The following is a 6,261-nucleotide window of genomic DNA, read 5'->3' on the forward strand; positions in this document are numbered from 1 at the left end:
GGTGCTTATATATCTGGACCTAAGTGTAAAATGAAAATAAGTTTCAGTTGTCATTTCACATCCTAATTCCTCTTGCAATAATCTAAATAGTTTAAAACACTTGATTGAGCAAGCTGGTTGAGGAATTCTGAGAGTTAAATGTTCACACTTTTTAAAGTTGCCAAGGTTGAAAAACACTGATTACCGGAACATTTCTCAATCTTTTTATCTTGGAGGAACCCTTATAATAAATTTCAAGTCTTACTTGAAAAACGTCTGCATAAAGATCACAAAAATATAAAAACATTGCAATATAGTTAACTTCTAACCTAGATAATACATGTTTTACATGAGCTAGCAGCTAAGTTATAGCACTTAAAAATGTCCATCAGTGTGAGCAATAGCATAGTTCAATGTGAAAAGTTAAAGAAAAAAAATCAGATTTACAGTATTCTTTTCTGTCATAATCTCTTGTAGAATCTCTGGGTCTGAGGAATCCTAGTTGAGAAAGGCTGCAGTATTAATGTCCTGTGAATTCCCTCCAAATTCCCCCTTCAATTTTCAGATTGGGATTATTCAAAAGTAAATTTAGTATATTGATAAGAGTCAGAATTATACATCTGTTCCAATACCCTCCAAATATACGTTGCAAACTTTAATATAGGAAATACAGAACAATTTCTGACGTGATGCAAGAGAGGTCATACAATATATTTCTAACTGTGTCCATAGTGGGTTTCGAACTTAATAGCTTGGATTCTTTAGAAAAATAGAGGTCATACCGGTATATATGGCCAATCAGAAAAAAATAAATGATGGAAAGATTTAAAAAATCCTGTTGTTGTATTCTAGCTATAATTAAGATACAGAAAATTTAATGGTTTGTCATTCCATTAAATTGATGGAACGTAATGGTGGCGCAGCAGACTAAAGTGCTGTTAAGTAGCCACTTAGCTGCCAGCTGCCTGCAATTACTGCATGTTCAAATCTCACCAGGCTCACGGTTGACTCAGCCTTCCATCCTTAGGTAGGTAAAATGAGGACCTGGATTGTGGGGGCAATAAGCTGACTTTGTATAAAAAAGAACACTTCTTAGGAGGGTCCGAAAGCCCTACTAAGCAGGTATATACAAAAGTATGAAGGCTATTGCCTAATGCATTGTAAGCCGCCCTGAGTCTCCGGAGAAGGGTGGCATATAAATCGAACCAATAAATATAAATAAATAAATAAATTTTATAAATAAATAAATAATCAATAAATCAATATGGGGATTCCTCCAAATCTATACATCCATATATATATTAATACATATAATATATTTATTTTACAACTTTTAGTTTTTCCCAAAATCTCACTACTGTAGATTTTAACCATTTATTTATATTTAAATTTATCTGAGACAATAAAGGCAATTTAAAGCATCAAATAAACTCCAGGTTTTAGATTTGCATAAATATCTTAGAGACTACAGGAAATTTATGTGACTAATTATCTGAGTAACCTAATAATATGCAAAAGCTGTATCAATTTATTTTGGTATGGATCATTTATACTGTAACAGTGAATAAGATTTAATGTATTATTGGCACAGAGAACAATCTATGACCAGCTCAGCTTTGTTTATGCTCAGGGTGGCTTTGATACTCTGATCAGACAAAGCCAGTCAATATTCCATTAAACATAACTTAATGTTGATAAATATTGCTACATTGAACATTTGTTTATTTGTTTATACATCTCCTGCCTTTAATATTTTTAAAAATAACTCAAGTCAAAGAACATATCTCATGCTCTTTTTTTGTTGTACTTTCCCCGCAACAAAAACCCTGTGAGGTGGGTTAGTGACAGGCCCAAAGTCACCCAGCTGGCTTTCATGCCTAAGGAAGGACTAGTACTCCAGTCTTAACCATTAGACTAAACTAGCTTTCTAACATAAACATATTAAACATAAGAGATTAAGGATGTTCTCGATAAATTTCATGAGACATCTTAATTGGTGAGTAAATTATCTTGGTTGAAGGATTAGAGAAATATGTTTGAATCCAATTAACAAAAATAGAAAGCTCTCTGTATTTTGTTCAGGAATATGCTTTGTATCTAACAAGGCCACTAATACATTCATTTTTTTTCTGAAGGAAGATCAGAATTATCAGTTTGCATTCTATCATTATTCAAAGCGGTTTCATTTTTTAAAACTAGACTGCATAGGATGGATAAACAAGGCCTTGCCAAAATGTTGGCATTTATATTTAGAAGAAAATTAGGCAGCTAAAACTTGACAGTATGATTTTTCCAAATCAGTTATTTAATGTATGTAAAGATCACCCAGTCTGGCTTAGTTCTTAAATTCTGAAAACGTCAGGCTAGAAAGTGGGAAACTGGGAATCCCAATTCCACCTTAGGCACAAAGCCAGCTGGATGACTTTGGATCAGACTCTGTTTTAGCCCTAGGAAGAAGGCAATGGCAAACAATTTCTGAAAAGCCTTGCCCCATGCAAACGACTAGCTGTTTGCAAGGAATATAAATCCTTCCGTTGCCCACCACCCGGTCAGAGCTGGAGAAGCTTCTTGGATGAGAAGTGAAATGTCTTCAAAGGAAAAACAAGAGAGTCCAGTTGCCTCTTGAAAAAGCAGCTTTGCGATTTCTCCAGTAACCTTTGACTCAGTATTATTATAAAGTAAAGAATGACGAATAATGAATGCCAATGCATCAGATCAGTATCATTCTACTATGCATTTTTCCCCGTGGATATTTACCAGTATTTATCACCATAGCACTGTTAAAGATGCTATCATAGGATTGCCTGGAAATTTCCCATCAAATACTCATCCTGCCTACTGCTGCTTAGTTGTTTGAAGAAAAGCCAAGATCAACTCAGTGAGTATCTAAATCATGCATCTCTCAATGCGTAACACCTTGATCATTTGCAAAAGAAGCGTTGTGTTGTGGCAATCATTCCTATGACAGTCTCTAGTCCTTTGTGTATCCTTATTATAAAATCAGGTCCAAACATGGGGTGATCCACTTAATGTCTTTCACCACTTATGACCATAATTGCAGGGTTCAATTAACGTCATAATTTAAGGGCTACCTGTGCTTCCCAAATAACCTTCAGAATAACTGGAAATCAGGCAGCATATACATTTAATAAATTATGATTGTCCTTACCTGAGAAAATAGGCTATTTGGCTTTGGGAATTTTTGGTTGTTGGCTTGCAAACCAAATTTGCATTTCCCAACTAGAAAACATCATCAATTCTTTTGTTAAAAGGCCTTTCCATGGTTGCGTTCCAAATCTTACTGTGCCAGGGTGTTCCTAGAAACGTTGTGGCTGAAGCAATAGGTACTGGTTGACTTGATATCTCTCCCTCTCTTCTGCTTTCCCCCAGAACCCTGGTGGCGCAGCAGACTAAAGCACTGTTATTAACATCAGCTGCCTGCAATTACTGCAAGTTCAAATCTCACCAGGCTCAAGGTTGACTCAGCCTTCCATCCTTTCTAAGGTAGGTAAAATGAGGACCCGGATTGTGGGGGTAATAAGCTGACTTTGTATAAATATACAAAAGTATGAAGGCTATTGCTTAACGCATTGTAAGCCGCCCTGAGTCTAAGAAGGGCGGGATATAAATTAAAAAAAAAACAACAGATAATAACTTCCTTCACGTTAATAGTCCAACTCCCACCTTAAGTACTTTGTCCAGTTTGGCATCATTCTTTAAGAAGGATTCAGATAATTGGAAAACATTACAAAAAGGGCAATGGGGACCATGAGGAGATTAGAAAGTAGAACTTGCTGCCCCCCAGCAAGATGCAGTCAAAAAAGTCAAGATGATGGCTGTAGTGGTCCTAGCAAGATTCTGTTCTTATATGCAGAGCTTCAGTCGCACCATTGAGGACACCATCTTGACGTTTTGACTACACCTTGCAGACATCCTTGCAGTGTATGATGAAAAAGGTTATTTGGAAGAATAAAGTTGGGAACCCTTTACAGTAAACCAAAATATGTTTCCTGAGAAGATTGGTGGTGGCTGCTTTAAAGAGAGCTGGGAAGTGCTGTGTGAACTTGACTTACGATCACAATTGAGCCCAACATTTCCATTGCTAAAGAAGACAGTTGTTAAATGAGTTTTGCCCTATTTTACAACCTGTCTTGCCATAGTTATTAAATTAATTACTGCAGTTAAGTTAATAACACGATTATTAAGTGACTCTGGCTTCCCCATTGACTGTTGCTTGTCTGAAGGTCGCAAAAGGTGATCACATGATCTCAGGACCACTGTCATAAATACATGCCAGGTGCCAAGCACCTGAATTTTGATCACATGGCCGTGGGGATGCTGCAATGGTCCATGGGGTAGCAAAGAGTTGCACACAATGTAGTGACTGAACAACCACAAAATTTGCCTCCCTGCATATAATTTGTGTATGTATTGTTGTTGCTCAGAACAGCGTGAAAAAGGGTGTTTAGTCCCTATTTTTCCAGTGCCACTTTAACTTTGAATGGTTAATTAATAAATGGTTATAAATCATGGGCTATCTGTAATCCAGAGAACAATTTTCCTTCCAATCTGCAGCATCCCAAACTACAAGGAACTAAATCCTGGGAAGAGAGATTGGCAGAACTGCAAATATACACTTATAACACTTCACCAATCTCTGCAAGGTGGGCCAGAGCAGGCGGAGAGCTAACTCTCTTGGTCCCAGATTTCAGAACCACGGAATAATGAATTTGAAATGCAGGGAGGCAAATTTTGTTGTTATTCAGTCGCTACATTGTGCGCAGCTCTTCCCAACCCCACGGACCATAGCACAACCCTCCTCCTCCTCCCCCACGTTATGTACGCTAATGAGGAGTCAAGCCAAGGAACGTAGTCTTCACTCAGGTCCGCCTGTCCGGCGGGAAAATAAGTAAATCTGATTGGTTGAGCTGTCTGACAGCTCCCCTTTAAAGGGCAAGATGTCGGACAGGCAGAGAGTTTGTATTGTATCTGTTTGCAGAATAAAGAGCTGTTTATTTGGAACTCTGCGTCCTGCCTCTTCAATCACCCAATTTAACCCCCCCCCCGCTATCTTCCACTGTCCCCCAAAGCAATCTTAAATTCATACTCATTGCCTCAATGACACTATCTAACCATCGCATCCTCTGCTGTCCCAGTCTCCTTCTCCTTTTGCTTTCGTTTTGTATTTCAGCTTCAATATTTGTCCTTCCAAAGGACTGTCAGGGCTGATTTTTCTTTAGGAAAGGAGCCAAATTAAGGAAGGGAAAAAAACAAAAACACAACGGGCTAGCAGTAAAATCATTTCCCATGTGCGTTCCAGGAGAGACTAGAGAGCCTTTGGTTGCCATGCACTGGATAACTGGTTCGTTATCTTATTTTGGTTCAAAAATCTCCTAAATCCTGAATCCACCTTTTCTCTCTCTTTAGAAAAGAAGGTAACGAAGCTCACTCAACCATTCATATTAGGGGACCAAATGGCCGCTACAACTGCCTCCGGATTACCTGCCCCCTCCCGCTCCCCCCGCCCCCCCCTTGAGACAAGAGCGAATTTACAGCTTGTTGAATCAACCCTCGCCGGAACGAGAGATTCAGCTGCGATATCTGCAGGGCTGCTGGCTTTCTTTGGCCCCCGTTTTTCCTAAGTCGAGTGTTGCTTTGTGTTCGAGCTGTTTGCTAAATAAAAGAGAGCAACAGTCTGCGGGTGTGATCGGGCAATAGAAATCCTGTAGCTCTCCTTGGAAACGGAGAGGCTGCTGTATTGTCGCCTGCGCAATGGCGGTTGCGAGGAAGTTGAGGCTGGGGAGAGACATTTGAGATTTTAATGTTAAAAATTTCCGTTGGGAAGAGGGGAAATGGGCCAGGTCATTCCTGGCGTTTGCTGCAGAAGTTTATAGCGAACCCTAAAAGGGAGAGATTTGGGGTAGGGAGGAAAAAAGGTTTATGTCAGAAGTGGGATTTGAACCCACGCCTCCATTCGGAGACCAGAACACCCAACACTGGGAAAGGAGCGAGCCTTGAGTCTGGCGCCTTAGACCACTCGGCCATCCTGACATCTGGGGAAATGAGGTTTCTGAAAATAGTTACCTAATTGTTCCCATGCTAATTCATTTGTGTCCCGTAATTTGGAGGCGCTCCCCTTCCTTGTTACAAGGCGTCGCCTTTTGGATGTTACGGGGAAAAAAAGAGCAGCGTCTATGTTGCACAAACCAAACCCAGTGACACTTCCTTGTGAACAAAAGGGGGAAAACGTGCGGTCTGGCTAACCGCTCTTTCCTCTTACTC

At 39.5% G+C, this 6,261-nt stretch overlaps 1 non-coding gene across 1 annotated transcript; it reads right to left on the reverse strand.

The window, feature by feature from the left end:
* Positions 1-5,920: 5,920 nt before the first annotated feature.
* On the reverse strand, positions 5,921-6,030 carry TRNAL-CAA (transfer RNA leucine (anticodon CAA)). Its single transcript has 2 exons — positions 5,993-6,030; positions 5,921-5,966 (listed from the first exon to the last, which is right to left on the reverse strand). It is a non-coding gene; the product is annotated as a tRNA-Leu (tRNA).
* Between the last annotated feature and the right edge of the window lie 231 nt (positions 6,031-6,261).

The sequence above is a fragment of the Pantherophis guttatus genome, chromosome 2 (genome assembly GCF_059756535.1).
Source record: "Pantherophis guttatus breed Tessera chromosome 2, ASM5975653v1, whole genome shotgun sequence".
In the NCBI taxonomy this organism is placed as follows: Eukaryota; Metazoa; Chordata; class Lepidosauria; order Squamata; family Colubridae; genus Pantherophis; species Pantherophis guttatus.